We start from the raw sequence: 14,132 nt of genomic DNA, 5'->3' as shown, positions 1-14,132 counted from the left end.
AATATAGAAGATAGAGGGTGGGCAGAAGGGAGACAATATCCCTTCCTCCCTAAGTCTCTAGAGCAGTGGTTCTCAGCTGGGGTGGTGGGGTTCCTTGGGGCAATTTGGAAACTCAGGGGGGTGTTTTGTTGTTGTCACGATAATATGGAAGTTGCTCTAGACATTTAGTGGGTCACAGTAAGGATGCAATACATAGTATAATGTGTGAGCCAGTCCCACACAGTGAATAATTGTTCTTCATTTCGTAAAACTTTCATACGTTCTATGGGACACTCATATAGGTGGAAAAAACTTATTATCTGAGCCTAGAACGTTACTCTGGTTTTTGTAGAAGTAAATATGTTTTGTATGTTTTAACCTAGACTGATTTTTCCAGGAATGTAACTACTGTGCATATTAAGGAAAGATTGTACTTTGTTTTGTATGAAATTTAAAAAGAGCTGTTCATCATTTTGGAGAATCACTTCATTGATGGCAATGTTGCTTCTTAACCATCATTTGTAGCTGTTGCCCTCAGGGAAGTTCCACATATTTGGGACAACCATCTCATTGCTCCCATATATCTTCTGGAGTGGTCACACTTGAGTTTTATAAATTGAACAGCATATTAGCTCATTATAGAATATTGACACTTATTCCCTTTTTATGGTATATTTATAATAGTTTATAAAATTTTTAAAAATGATACACGGGATAGTTTATGTTATCAACTAATTTTATTTCAGAATCATGAAGAACTTGCTACTGCATATTTGTTATAGAAGAGGGAACCTGGATCTGAAGGAATTGATAACCTCTCATCATTAGTAACTGTCCAATACTTGCAAATATGGTCTGCGGTGTCCAGGGCAGGAGTTGAGGGAGAAATTTGAGTCAATGATGAGCTTGAAATTTATTGATACATACAAATGAATCAATTACAATCATGAGGCTCTTTCAATAACTCAAACTGACCAAAAATTTTCTGAACTGGTATGCCCTTTAGGGAGCCACTGCAGAATAGGACTTCCACCAGAGAACTCTACTGGAGGCAATCATTCCAAAATGACTTAAGGATCTTCCCTGTAGCTTTTATATTCCAACTGGAAGATCACATGCTGGAAGAGTGGAAAGAATGTGCTGTTATAGTTTTGCTACTAACTAGATGCCTCCAACCTTGTCTTTTTTTGTCTCTTCTACAGAACAATGATTTGCTAACTTTTACTCCTTCATTAAAGGTCTAATAGCTCAGAGCTTTACTTCTCTTGCAAACTGAGAATTCAAATAAATTTTCTGTGTCTTTCAATATTATTCTGAGAATCATAAAGTGCAAGAAGCATAAAGTGTTTGTAATGACAGGAACTGTATTCTGTACCTTCTTACGTTCCAAGATACTCAGATCCGTAGTTCATGTTGATAGGTTATCCTCCTCCCAAAGCCAACCCGAGGAGCACAGATGCTGGAAATTTTGAGTTGGTCTTTCTATTTCCAATGGATAATGCAAATTTCTTTAGTCACATACATGATGTACCTGAAAAAAGCTATTTATGATTACTTGACATTATTAAGTCATTATAAATGGCCCAAGACGGCACTAAATATAGTAGTGTCTAGATACTGAGATGAGTTAATCATATATTTTTATAGGAACAGGTGCTCTAAAAACAAAATATACAGAGAAAGAAAGATGCCGGGTAAGCGTTTTAAAAGATGGATTAATTTGAGAGTGAAATCCCACTAGGAGGGAATAGTTAATTAAATCCTCTGAAAAGAATGGAATGGATCCCCAAGGCTGGCTGGAGTCTAAACTGATAGAACACAGTGTTTGTCATGCCATTTATGGTTTATATCTGACCCTCAGGAGGGTTGTTTGGCTTCAGTTTTTATCTGTCAAAAGACTTCACTGTTAGGCCCCAGTTACCCATCTTGAAAATGTCTCCTACTGCCCAGAGCTGAGAGTGGGATGAGGACTGATATAAGCCAAATGCAACTATGAGGACAGCTCAGAGTGAAAGGCTCTGCTTGATAGAGCAGGACCCATAGATCACACAGCAGCCCTGCTCTCCTCAACAAGGGTCACCATCCTGATGGTTAGAGCTGCTTCTGCTGAGGGACGATGGTGCTATTCATTGTTTAAGTCTCATAGAAGAAGGACAGACTCTAATCTGTTCCATTCACTTCTCTAAATTCTCTTTTTCATCTCAAAAGCACTTCTAGCTACTATCTTTGTCTCCCTTTGTTTCTTCTACAGGACAGTGACTTGCTCCTTCATTAGAGGTCATACAATGTCCCTTCGCATTTGACATTCACGTAAACAATTTCTGTCCTTTTATTCCCTCCAGGATGCTATTTTTTTCATCAAGTCCTTATTAATTTCCACTTTCCCCAAAAGAAAACAGTAGTGGTTACCTTTGATATTTTTGAATTCACTATGTGTTCACCATCGTTTTGTTATTACATTCATGATACTACATTTTTATGGCTATCACCTTGTAATCTTCACAAAGTAGTTTTTGATAACAAAACTGAAATGAAGATTTTTTCAAATATGATCATATTCCTGTGCAAAAATTAATTATTATTAACTATGGCTATAACATTAAGCAAACTATTTTAGGATCCTAGATCTCAGGTTGAATATCTGTAAAATAGATATTGAACTGATTACTCTCTCTTTCCTCCATTAAAACATTGAGAGTTCATGACATAAAGTCTCAGCATTCACTTTATGTTTCAAAACTCATGTTCCATCATTTGATCTACATTGTATCTTGCAAGAGAGGTGACATGGAATTAACAGCATCCTCCTCCTTATTTTGGAATTCTCTTTATCTTGTTCAAAACACAGTCGTTCATTTTGTCTATAAAGATAACTGTGAGATAATGCTGACTTTAGAGGTGTTTACTTATTTAAAAATAAGTGGTGTTTGTGTATATTTTTTACTGTTTATTGTTATTGCTTTTTACAGAACAAAAGGTTCTTTGCTATCCATCTAAATAATAATTTGTAAAGTCAACAATCACTCAATTTTTTTGATTATGAAGACTTCTCATGTCTTTCCCGTGCGGTTCCTAGCATTGCCCATTAAGATTAAGTAAGCTCCTCATGAAAGCAAACGAATTTTTAGATTATTATAATTTTCTATTTTTATTTTAATTTCTCTTAATTAAAAGTGATTTTCTTTTCTGCATTTTGTGTATACCTGGTTTGCATAAATCTTTTGTATGTAATAATCTACATTTAGAGGTGCCTGGGTGGCTAGTCAGTTGAAGGTCTGCGTTTGACTCAGGTCATGGTATCACAGCTCATGAGTTCGAGCCCCACATCACACTCTGTGTGGACAGCTCAGAGCCTGGATCCTGCTGTGGAGTCTGTGTCTCCCTTGCTCTCTGCCCCTCCCCCACTCACTCTGTCTCTCCTGTGTCTCAAAAATAAATAAACATTAAAAAAAATAGTCTATATTTAAATACATCCATCACTCTTTATCAGAGTAATTTTCAAAACATAAGTAAAAGAGGGAGAATTGGAGGAAGTCCCCAAGTACCTACTTCCAGCTTCGCCAGTTAAGAGCAAATTGTCATTTCTGCACCCCCTCCACCTTTCAGTTTTGATATTTCGAAGTCACTTCTGAATATTACATTATTTTCACCAGTAAAGACTTCAATGTATATTTCTAAAAGAGGACTCTTTGTTTTTCATAACTGCAGCAACATTGTCACACTTAAAAAATTGACAATAATCACTTAATTTCATCAGATATCAAGTGTAAAAATTTCTGATTCTCTCTTTAAATGATATGCTTGCCATTAGTTTGTGAGAATAGTGATCCAAATAACATTAAAACATTACATATGTATGAAGTGTCTTTAAGAATCTCTTTACCCATAAATTCCTCGTCTCTTTATTTTTGCAATTTAATGTCCTAAGATATCAAGTCCTTTGTTCTGTCAAGTTTCACACATTCTGGAATTTGCTGAACACATTACAATGATATCTTTAATGGATTTCTGTCTTCTATCTTTTCTATAAATTTCGTTGCTTATCTGGCTTGACTGTGTGATAGGGAGTCTTGTTTATATACCTTCCATTTGTTGTATCAAGAATCAAGTAATGTCTGGGTTGCCCTCTTTCTGTGTTGTTAAATTTATTAATGTGTTCAGGTATCATGGGCTTGATTCATCTATCATAAACTTCCCATCTAGTGTTTTCAGTAGCCATTGATGATTATCACTGGATTGTTTATTTCATTGGAGATTTCAAATTCGAAATATTCTATCTGCCATTACTTCATAATTTACTAGTTGGGATTTTTAAAAGCAGAACTTTAGTTTGAAAGAACTTTCACTTGAAAAGGTGCAGAATTTCCCACCCCAAAATATGTCTCTTTGGTATAAAGATTATTTTAGAGTTATTATTAGTTTTTATAAATTTTTATTTTATTTTGTTTGTTTAAGTGTGTTTGCTTGTTTTTGCATGAGAGAGATTGAGAATGTGTGTGCACAAGCAGGAGAGATGGAGGAGCAGAGACAGAGAGAGAGCGCGAGAGAGAGTCTCAAGCAGGCTCTGCACTATCAGCTTTGGTTTTGTTTTTGTGTTTCTTTTTTTTAAGTTTATTCATTCATTTATTTTTATAAGAGAGAGAGAATGAGAGAGGACTCTGGTGAGCAGAGGAAGGGAAGAGGGGGAGGGGCAAAGAGAGAATCCCAAGCAGGCTCCATGCAGTCAGCAGGAGCCCAACAAGGGGCGTGAACTTGTGAATGGTGAGATCATGACCTGAGGCAAAACCAAGTCAGATGCTTAACACACTGAGACACCTAGGTGCCCTTTGAGGTATTACTTTTAAGAAACAGACAACACAAAACGAAACACAAGCTACCATTTTGTAAGAAACATTTACTTTTATAGGGACGTCTCCCTCTTATCAATGGAGAAGCCATGTATTTAAATCTCGATAAAAACCACACACTTGATTTCTGTGCTTTTCTTGATAGTCTTCCATAACTGGACACCCTCAACCCCAACATTTTTCTTTTTTCTCTTCATCTGTAGATGACATTTAAGGTGATGGTTTGAGCCATTTCAATAGTTAGTTTTCCTGCGTATCTCCTGTGTATGCAAGAGATATACATGTTACTAAACTTCCGTTAGTTTTTCTCCTGTCACTCTGCCTTTTATTACAGGGGATCTCAGCCAAGTACCTAAAGATGCACAGGGAAAATTATTTTTCCTCCTCTACACTCTCATCAACTGTTTGGTTACCCTGAAGTTCAATTTGAATAGTGTTTTAATACTTTCACTAATCCTACTTATGCACACTCTTTCCCTATTTTCTCTTATTTGGCTTAATCCACTTTTCAATGTAACCCCTCACTTTAAAACAGCATTTAATTAAAAACTTAAAAACAGCATTATTTCAGTTAAAGCTCCATACTTTAAAAAGACTTCGATGTTTCCTGTTATGTTTAAATCCAAGCACTTTTTCTGGAGGGCAATCTGGCAAACTTTTCATTTGTAATGTGCATGCCTTTAGTCAGAGTAATTCTACATCAAGTCACCTAGCCAAAAAAAATAATTGAAAAGTATGCACAAATATAAATGCACAGAAATTCAGCACAGCATTGTTTACAATAGCTAAAAATTACTGAAAACAATCTAAATGTCTAGCAATAGGCTGTCTAACACATTATGATAGCCATGAGTAACCAGTAAAATGAGTAATCATTAAAAAATGAATTATAGATCCATGTTGGCATGAACAGAATGACCTATAGATAAATACAGGATATAGATCTATACTGACATGAACATATATTGTGTTAAAAGCAGGTTACAAACTTTATCATGTATGCTCTAATCATATGATGCTATGGCATATATATATCTATATGATATGATATAGATGTTATAATTATAAAAACAATATTTCATAAGAATAGATACAGATATATGGACTTATGCATAGAAAAATTCAGAAAACCTATCCTTTCAAATGTTACTTCTATTGATTTCTGAAAAGCGGGATTTAAGTAATTTTCTCTTTCTACTTTACTTACTCTCATAGATACATGCCTTTTTTTCACAATTAACAATGAGAATAAACCAAAATTTGATTTATTTTCTATGATTAAAGAAGGCTTTTCAATCAACAATAAAAGCATTTCTTTAACTGCAAAAAACCCAGTAAGTCAATTTTCAATTTGTAAATAAAGAAGACTCCTGTTCATTGTCACTTAAGCCTAACATGTACCATTCTTTCTTTTTCCCTTAAATGGCATGGTGCAGATTCCAGTTAAGTAGTTTTGCTCTTGCTATGATTTCTACCTTCCAACTTTTAAAATTTTATGTCTACACTTGTTGCTTCTTATCACCTATGAAATTGCTGATTTTATCCTGCACAGGGTTGCTGGACATTTTACACTGAAGGTTAATTTTCTCAAACAGAAGCCTTTGCCATTGCTAATGTTCTGTGGTCCATGGAGACTCTGTACATACTATGCTATTAGTTTCACTTTGTGGTATAAGTATCAATAACCTCACCTGATGAGATGAGAGGAAAGCCCATGTTCTTACAGCTAAGACTGCGACAGTGGGAATCAGATCCAGGATTTTTGACTCTAATGTTCATTCTTTGCCCTCTTGATGACTGTACCCCTATTGGTCTCATTCACCTCTTTCCTGCCTTGAAAGTCTCATCTGACAAGTCTTAACCACACAGAGAATATTATACTTAATTCTCTGCCACCAAATTTGTTGGAATAGATTACCTTATCCATCAATGTCTAACCCTTCATCACTAGCACAACATTAGCTCCTGTGCAAGAGGGACATACTACTTTCTCCACCACCTTATGTACTGAGACAGTCGTAAATTGTGAGCCAAGCACACTGAATTGCTATTACTGCCTAGACATGATGTTTTTTCATCAGTAAGATAGAGGAAGCACACCCTTCATTACAGTAAGAAGTAACCAACCTCAGACATCTGTCTGGAAATACCCTTTTCATATACCCCAAGGCAAGGAAGTTGACAGGAAATCTGAAAGGATTACTCCAGTTGCAATGAGTTGAAACAGGTTGTTTAAAATTACAAATAGTGAAAATATCAGATAACTGGCAAGATATGAGGAGATTCATGTTTTAATCAAAACTTTCTAAGACAAAACTTTAATATGCATGTTTCTATATCACATGGGAAAATCTTAAAAATATTAAGCAACTTTAAAAGCTATGTATCTATCTATATGCATCACCTGAGGAATGAAAAGGGTGGGGCATCAACTATATAGGATACAGCACTCTTCCAGCTTGGGGGGGGAATAGTGAAACACCAGACAATGAACAAACTTGACCTATGCAGGGGAATTCTGTGGGCATGAAAGCAGAGGAATCAAAGTGGTATAGAAAGCCAAGTGCTGTCAACAGCGACCTTCTAACTTGCATTTGATAAAGCAATGTCCATTTACATGACGGCCCTGCAGTAAACTACTCTTGCATGTTGTGAAGTAAAAAAACCTACAACCTTGAATTGCAAGCTCTAGATTCAACTTTGACAACATCTATCACTCAAATTAAACTTTAATCGCTGTGAGCTTCAGGAAATTACTCCTTTTATAAAATGGAAGCGAAGCATTTCATCACCCCCCAACCCACGGAGTCACTGAACTGCATGAGACAGCACTCGGTAAAACATAATGCGTCATGTTAATGTAAGGCTGAGATTTTAGCATTATTTGCCAATTACTCAATCCTAACTGTGTTCTTGCCTGTTTCAGAGATGTATAGTCTGCCAACAAATGTTTACTGAATGTCTACTACATACCTGGGCTGTTCTAGGTGCTGCGCATATAGCACAATAAAACTGACTGCCCTTCAGGAGTTTACAGATCCCATCAGTGGACACCAAAATTATAGACTACTAGATTTGTGAGGGCCATTAATGCATCCAACTCAACCAATAGTCCTGAGCATTTACATCTGTCAAGCACAATGATGGAATAGAATGTACACAACCTTCTGTTGTAGAGTTTATGGCTTAGAAGCCTGAAGTTGGCCAAGTTTAAGATGAGCTGTAATACAGCATCATAAAGTTAAGATAATGCAGAGGAGACACATAGACTCTATTGAGGAGTCAGGAAAGCATCCTGAGGGAAGTAGTACACATGCCAGAAGACAGAAGAGAGAAGAGAGGTGGTGGTCATTTTCTCATCCTACTCTGCATTTTTGAGGACAGTTCCCTGGCTGGGTATGTCCAAGGACATACCTGAGAAACAGAGGATCTAGAAATCGTAACACATAGTAAGTGACAGAAAAACATTTGGATGATATTTATCTTAGAATATTAAAGACTTTAACATAATAAATACCTAGTTATAAATAAAATACACTTTTTTGGTGTGATTCTTGATATCAGATTTCAGTCAATGGCCAAATATAAATCTTCCTAAAATCCCCACTCCCATTTCTTCTGCTTTTTCTGGAAACATCCGTCCTTCACTCTTTAAGCAACTGACATTCCCTCACCTCCACTCCAATATTCCTTATCCTCTTCCCTGCTTTTTTTTTCTCCATAGCACATAACACCTTCTGACACATATATATTTGACTAATTAATCATTAATCTGTCTCGTCTCTGATACGTCATTTGAAGACAGAGATTTTATATGCTTTGCTTATAGCTATATTTGAAGTTCCTAGAAGAATGTCTGCCCTATAAATATTTATTGAATAAATGAATGAGACTTGTTCAGATTATGAAATGCCACATAGAACATTTTATTTCTATTGTAGACTTTGAAGGTAATGGGGTTGTTTATTTGAGTATGAATGCAATGGGTAAAGAGTATAATCAGATGGAACTACAATTTTTTCTGACAGAAAAATGTATTTTTCCTCTTATACTTCCAGTGGTAAAGAACTCATGACCTCAGGCAAGGTGGATATACAACTCTGATCTTTCTTATTTTCTTCTTACATTCAACAAAATTCTGCCACTCTGAAAAATGTGTTTCATGATCCTAATTTCAATATGAATTGATATTCAATATAGAGACAGACATAAATCAGTTTAGGATTGAAACCAGGCCTATAAGTTAGAGTACTAATAAAAAAAGAATTTACATGATCTGGGGCATTCCATTTAAGATTATTCCCACTGCTCTCCTTTCTGCAAAAGATGAGCCTGGCTCTCTCAATAGGTTGTCTTTTTGCAGGGCTGGTTTCACTGATCCCATTATCCTTTATCAGGACAATTACCCTCTAGCTATATAATTTTAAATACGACATCCTGGCTTGGGAAACAATGTTATCAGCTGATTTAAAAATATTTTTTAATGTTTATTTATTATTGATAGACAGAGCGGCAGAGCACAAGCAGGGGAGGGGCAGAGCCAGAGGGAGACACAGAATCTGAAGTAGGCTCCAGGCTCTGAGCTGTCAGCATGGAGCCCGATGTGGGGCTTGATCATGAACAATGAGATCATGACCTGAGCTGAAATTGAATCCTCAACCGACTGAGCCACCCAGGCACCCTACTATTTTTAACTCTAACAGACTATCTTTTCTATAATTACTAATCATAATCCGCAGTTTTTGCGGATTATGTTTAATCTGCATAATGAAGCCTTATCACATGGCTACTAGATAGAGTCCCAGAAGGGGAAATTTACTTCTGGACAAAAACATGATTTGGACAAAAATATGATTTCTCAGAAAAGGATACTGTCTCAATGGTAAGATTAAATTTATCTCCTAATTTTTTTTAAGTTTATTTATTTATTTTGAGAATAGGGGAACAGAGAGAGAGAGAAGGAGAGGGAGAATCCTAAGCAGGATCCATGCACCTAGCACGGAGCCAGATGCAGGGCTTGAACTCACAAACTGTGAGATCATGACCTGAGCCGAAAGCAAGAGTTGTATGCTTAACCAACTGATCCACCCAGGCACCCCAAATTTATCTTTCAATTTCTAATTACTTTGAAATCATACCTCTTAAAGTTTTGTTGCTGGGTTCTCTGTTTTCCTCCACAGTTCCTTCTAATATTTTGATATTATTCTTAGTAATCATTATAATGGTAGCTGACATTTCTATATTGACTATAATAGTAGCTAAAATGTATTAATTGTACTTAGCACTTCTCTGAACACTTTATAAATATGAAGTTATTTAATCTTACCAGCCCTTCAACTTAGGTGCTGATAGTATCTACGCTTTAAAGCTAAAGAAACTAAGGTACAAAGTGGTGGAATAAATTTAGGCAGGTTGGTTCAGGGAGCCTGTGCTCATGACCACAGTATTAGAGCTTAAATATTTCACATTTGGATTATGTTTGCAAAGTTTTAGTTATTTGTATGGTGCAAATAAGCTGAAGCAATAGTCTAAGTGTATACTAAAAACCTTTGTGGAAAGAGGAAGACATCATTATGTCTATAATCTGAACAAGTCTCATTCATTTATTCAATAAATATTTATAGGGCAGACATTCTTCTAGGAACTTCAAATATAGCTATAAGCAAAACATATAAAATCTCTGTCTTCAAATGACGTATCAGAGACGAGACAGATTAATGATTAATTAGTCAAATATATATGTGTCAGAAGGTGTTATGTGCTATGGAGAAAAAAAAAGCAGGGAAGAGGATAAGGAATATTGGAGTGGAAAAAATGACATATGCAAAAAAATAATTGTCACTTTCTTGGAGTTCTAAGAATTATATGTAACTAAAATACTCAAGGTATTTAACTATGTCATCATCCTTTTAAATTTGGTTATAAAATAATTACTTAGGAATCTATTTGTTGATATTTTAGAGTCTAAGATAAGCAGTTTTTAAATTTTGTGGACCCAATTATGCTCTTAGGAATTAGTGAGGATCTAACAGACTTTTGCTTATGTGGCTATATCTCTAATTATTTATTAGATATTAAATTTATTAGAAATTAAAACTAAGAATTTATTCACTACTTAGTTTTTCATTCAATAAAAATAACAATAATATACCCATTACATGTTAATATAAGTGATAACTTTTTATCAAAATAACTACATTTTTCTATAACAAAAATATTTAGTAATGCAAATGGTCTTGTTTTCCATATCTCCAAATATTTCTAACGTTTGGCTTAAGGGAAGGCAGCTGGATTTGAATAACTGATTTTCCATTTAATCTGATTTGTCGCAACATCACACACTATGTAAACTCTGGGAAACCCCAGTCTACACTTGTGAGAAAAGGAAAATGAAAAAGTCAAGTAACATCTAAGTATTATTATGAAGAAAAGAGCATTCACCTGAAAGAATTTCCAAGATATTCAGAAGCACCCAGATCACATGTTGAGAACTGCTATCTTACAGTGACTGACTAGGAAAAAGACAAAATAAACCTTAGGACTTCCCTTAGATAATTACATAAACTAGATTCTCCTATTTTCGGTTCTATTTTCAAAACAACACCAACACCAACACATAACTTCCTATGATACTTCCGAATTTTTAAGGAGTTTAGAGGACTTTTGCTCCCCTAAGCAATTTTCTGTTCAAAATCTAGTTAACAACCTTAACATATTCCCAGACTTGTTTTATCTCAATGAGCTTTTGTTTTGTTTGAAAGCATGGAACTAAATAAGTAATAAGAAATTAAAAGCGATTTTTACAAGTCCATTAAAGCATTTTGAAGACAATTGCGGAACATTTTGATTTTTCTATGCAAATATAAGATTTTTTTTAAGAACTATGATCTTTTCCTATTGGCATACTCTTTGTATTATCCAATTTGCAACAACCTACTTTCCCTTGTTTTTCTATAAAGGGACCCTATAAAATTTCTGGGTCTCAGGCCTAAAGCAGTGTGCTGTCCCAGTTTCCCAAGGCCACCATGTGCTATGGCCCAGACTTCTTTGCCTTGATACCTATTGGAGTTAATGCATTCATTTAGGGATAGAGAAGTCAAGTCTTATGCCTCTGAGGTTTGCCTTAGCTTAGGAAGATTGAAAATAGACAAAGATATAATGTAATATTAGGTAATAATAAGCCCTAGAAAAAACTTAATCATGTTACGGGGGTAAAGAGTGACAAAGAAGGGATTTAGGTAAAGTGGCCAGAGAAGGCCTCCCTAGGCAGGTAACGATTGCCTAGGTATCTGAATAAAGTAAGCGAAAAATCTATTTCTGGGGCCAGGGCAGTCTTGGTAGGCATCATAGAAAATGCTAATTTCCTCATGTCAGGAGAAAGTTGGATTATTTGCATTTAAGGAAAGAGTCCCGGAGCCAGTGTGGCTGGAGCAAAGAGGACAAATGATAGAGATACAGGAAATGAGATGAAGGCCAAGAGAAGTTGTCACAATTTGTTCTAAGAGTGCTGGAAACTATTGGAAGGTTTGGCGTAGAAGAGTGTTTGGAGAGAATCACTCCACTGTGGGGAATTGCCTAGGCGCATAATGGAGGCCGGAAGACCTGCATGCGGAGAAGCTGCCGGTGGCTCTCACTAGGATGTTAGCTGCAGGAAAAGAAGGATCCAATCTGAGATCTACTTGGATGGTAGAAACAACAGAATTAGTTGACGGATCAAAAATGATATATATGGGAAAGTAAAGTAAACAAGTCTAAGTGGATTTTTCTGTTGGGCTGCTGGGTGAATGTGGTTGCTCTTTACTCTCATAGGGAATCCAGGGGTCGGAAAGGAAAAGTTTTGTTTTGAATGTATTAAGTTTGAGATGTGTAGTAGAGCTTTAAGAAGGGATGTTGACTTCTCGGTTGAGAATGTGAGTCTGCAACTCAGGGTTGTGGCCTGAAATAAAAATTTGAGCATTAGTGACATGTGCATGGTTGCTACAATCCATTAAAAATGCAGGGAGCACGCTGAAAGCTGAAACCTCCAGTGTTAACTTCTGTCCTGACGGTATGACTATATCAAGAAGACTAGAATATCTTGTGAGAAATGTACATTTCATTTCTCTCTTTAAAAAAAAGCTAATTTGAATGGAGGACATACACTATTCTCTTGATTTCTTTCTTTCTTTTTTTTTTTTTTTTTTTTTTTTTACATTTTATTTGTTCTTGAGAGACAGCATGCATGTAAATGCATTCAGTCCTCTGTGCTTCCGGTGGTTATCTGTAAAATAATCCACCTGCTCCTGACCCCTTCCCCCCTCCCCATTTCTTTGTCTCACATTATTAAAAAGAAGTAATTTCTTTCCACTTAAACAATATTTTAGAAATGATTGCTCAATTTTACAGTCACTACCCAAATGAAAAAGACTTTTGACCTTTTGCTGAAGGAAGAAAAGGGGTCAGTTGGCAGGGAAAAGTTTTCTTCCTCTGGCTAAAGATGAACTTAACTGATTTTTTTTTCCTGCTCTGTACATTTAAGCCTCATGAGTAATTTATCCTTGGGCTGAACTGCTGAGTTTCAGTAGGTGTGTGTGTGCCTGTGCGTGTGCGTGTTTGCGTATAGGAGATTCGGTCAACATAGGAAGTAAACACAAAGACCCTGGTTAATAAAGTCAAGAGGCCTGGAGTACACTTGGTAAATGTTCATTTCTGAATTAGAATAGCTTGATATGGCATAGCGAATTTCCAGAATAGTTGTGACTCAGTACTTTTCAGGAGCTATCTGGACTGCGGCTCTGGAGAAAGTCAGAGATGATCACAATGTGTTAACAGCTTTTCAGAACAAAAGATGCTCTTTTAGTGTATGGTATTGTTATTATTCTAGCCTGCCTCCCTCAGCCACACATTTTGGCATCAAATTGTGAAAATCCAGTGATATAATTTCTAGAGGATTTTTTCACTCGCTCTCTTTTTCTTGTTCATTAATATTGTTGGAGAGGTAATTCCTTTATTCTGCTTTTTATATTCAGCTCTGTCTTGGTTGGGGATGATAGAAGTCCTTTTCTTTCTCAGTTTTTAAAAAAAAATTTTTAACATTTTTATTTATTGTTGAGAGACAGAGAGAGACAGAGCACAAGCATGGGAGGGGCAGAGAGAGGGGAAGATACAGAATCCAAAGGAGGCTCCAGGCTATGAGCCGTCAGCACAGAGCCCGATGTAGGGCTCGAACCCACAAACTGAGATCATGACCTGAGCTGAAGTCCGACGCCCAACCGACTGAGCTTCCCAGGTGCCCCATCTCTCTCAGTTTTTCTACTCTCCACACAC

At 36.1% G+C, this 14,132-nt stretch overlaps 1 protein-coding gene across 12 annotated transcripts in view; it reads right to left on the bottom strand.

Moving 5' to 3' along the window:
* The window catches only part of SLC8A1 (solute carrier family 8 member A1), a 364,284-nt gene that overhangs the window by 323,518 nt on the left and 26,634 nt on the right, over positions 1-14,132 (bottom strand). For 2 of the 12 annotated variants that reach the window (XM_029937883.1, XM_029937884.1), the window contains exon 2: positions 1,355-1,510. The exons of 9 other annotated variants lie outside the window; for them this stretch is intronic. The gene's annotated coding sequence lies outside the window, so the exon portion shown is untranslated. The remainder of the gene's footprint in view (positions 1-1,354; positions 1,511-14,132) is intronic. One more of the 12 variants, XM_029937886.1, reaches the window with a different exon arrangement.

This window comes from Suricata suricatta, chromosome 4 (genome assembly GCF_006229205.1).
Source record: "Suricata suricatta isolate VVHF042 chromosome 4, meerkat_22Aug2017_6uvM2_HiC, whole genome shotgun sequence".
Classification (NCBI taxonomy): Eukaryota; Metazoa; Chordata; class Mammalia; order Carnivora; family Herpestidae; genus Suricata; species Suricata suricatta.
The sequence above is the reverse complement of the archived record's forward strand: the minus strand, read 5'-3'. Positions and strand labels throughout refer to the sequence as shown.